Source organism: Pipra filicauda, unplaced genomic scaffold, assembly GCF_003945595.2.
Source record: "Pipra filicauda isolate LSUMZ 115617 unplaced genomic scaffold, ASM394559v2 scaffold296_size2174093_pilon, whole genome shotgun sequence".
Lineage (NCBI taxonomy): Eukaryota > Metazoa > Chordata > Aves > Passeriformes > Pipridae > Pipra > Pipra filicauda.
The window spans coordinates 709,890-712,040 of record NW_024104416.1 but is presented as its reverse complement, the minus strand read 5'-3'; the positions used below and the strand labels follow the sequence as shown (position 1 = coordinate 712,040).

The window sequence follows — 2,151 nt, the reverse complement described above, 5'->3', positions numbered from 1 at the left end:
TCTGAAATCACTCTGCTCAGACTGTTTCCAGCTGATGTGTAGAGATTTCTTTTGAATTGCTTCAACTGTGCTCTGAAATAATAGTGTGAGTTGTCAAAATTACTGAGAAAAACAGAGATTGTCTTTATACCTGTGTGTGCTTAACATTAACAACAGAAAGGGTGGTCAGGCACTGGAAGGGGCCGCCCAGGGAGGTTTGGAGTCCCCATCCCTGGAGATGTCCAAGGAAGGACTGGACATGGCACTCAGTGCTCTGGGCTGGGGGACAAGGTGGGGATGGGGCACAGGTTCCTTCTGTCCTGTGTGTCTTACTGTGACATTCCATCTGCAGTCCATTACAGTGTATGAAAAGATCAAATGGAGATAATTAATGAATTGCATATCAGTGGATTAGTCCTATAAAGTGAATATTTTAGTACTTTCTTGTTAGGTATTAAGCTCTTTATTGCCTTGGGTATTCATTAGGGCTCAGTACAGTGACTATGCTCACACTTCAAGGTTCCAGCTCCTTCCTTTTTCTTACTAAATATTTTTATTTTTCCAGTTCGTATACAGTGGAAATGAATTATTAAACAAACAGAAAAAGGAGCCAGACTAAAACCTGCTCACTTTTGAGCCAAGATCTTGAGGAACTTCTGAACTGTGAGTGCTACACTGGGGCACTGGCAAGACACTGTGATTGATTGATTTAGAAAGGGATGAAGGTGGTAAAGTGGAGGTACTTGGCTGGCAAAGAAAAGGAAATTAAATATGACGCCAGGCACATGTTTGGGTGTGTAACTCTTTAGTAGCTCTGTGCTTGTCAGATTTGGATTAGGACAGTAAGTTTGTGGTTCCAAATATGCAAATACTTAGATCTGCCTTGCTTCTGCAGCCAGGAGGGACCTGGTGGGCTTTCATAGAATCACAGAATGGTTTGGATTGGAAGGGACTTCAATGCTCATCCAGTCCCACCCCCTGCCATGGGCAGGGACACCTTCCACCAGCCCAGGTTGCTCCAAGCCCCCTCCAACCTGGCCTTGGACACTTCCAGGGATCCAGGGGCAGCCACAGCTTCTCTGGGCAACCTGTGCCAGGGCCTCCCCACCCTCACAGGGAAGAATTTCTTCAGGGGGAAGCCATTCCCCCTGTCCTGTCACTCCAGGTCCTTCAAAATAGTCTCTCCCCATCTTTCCTGTCAGTTCCTCCAGGTGCTGAGATGTTGTCAAAGGATTTCTCTGTCCCTACATTAAAATGAAAGATGTTTTTTATATGTTCAGGCACACTGATGGTTCTTCTAGAGTAAAACTGCAGGAGTTATAAAAAAAGGCAAATCTTTAAGTCATTGCATATGACCATTCCCCATATGCTACAGGAATACCTACAAATATTGGCAAGATTTTCCTTCCTAAAGGGTTTCGAGTAAAAACAGCCTTATGATTGTGGAAAGACTGTGCAAAAGTATGGGGAAAATAGCTGAAGGAATTCAACACCTCATTCTGGAGTCCATATGAAATGTCTGAGAGACTCTTAAACTTTATGCAGCAAAGGTGAGTTTTGCTAATATTAACCTGTTAGTGTTAACATTTTATAGTTGTTTTTCTTAGTGCAAATGTGTGTGTGCTGCAGGGGAGGTTTCAGAGTAGCTCCACTAGCACTACTATTTTTGGTAAACCAAACCAAAGGAGTGTATGCAGGCAAAATTCACTACCAAAAGTGAATAATCTCTTGCTCAGCTCCTTACAAGATTTGCCATTCATGCCTATTAAATGACAGATGGGAATTTACAGTAGAAGAACAAATGTTAAAATTATTACTTTTGACTGATTATAATATTTATAGATGTAATATTATTCTGTTATCTTACACCATGAGAGGAAATCTTTTCTTTGACAGATTTTTATGGCCATGATACACAATCTAATGTATTACTACAGTGAAAACCTCTAGGATTGAAACCAGATGCAATTAGATGAAAACCAGAAGACTATAATAGTGTCCTTTATTAAAATCATCCTGCTCGGTCTTATCTTTTATGACTTGGTGTTTTTATTTTTGCTCATTATTTTAAATCCTCTCAATTATCAGTCCTAAAATATTGATTCACATTTCTTAATTAAACACTTTTACTACTTTATTCTGCTAGTCTGATAACAAATTAACAGCTACTGA

At 40.5% G+C, this 2,151-nt stretch overlaps 1 long non-coding RNA gene across 1 annotated transcript; it reads left to right on the top strand.

Annotated features, from left to right (window-relative positions):
- The first annotated feature begins 596 nt into the window (after positions 1–596).
- LOC120323594 lies at positions 597–1,942 on the top strand. Its single transcript, XR_005564217.1, has 3 exons — positions 597–642; positions 1,394–1,529; positions 1,876–1,942. It is a non-coding gene; the product is annotated as an uncharacterized LOC120323594 (long non-coding RNA).
- Positions 1,943–2,151: the final 209 nt, after the last annotated feature.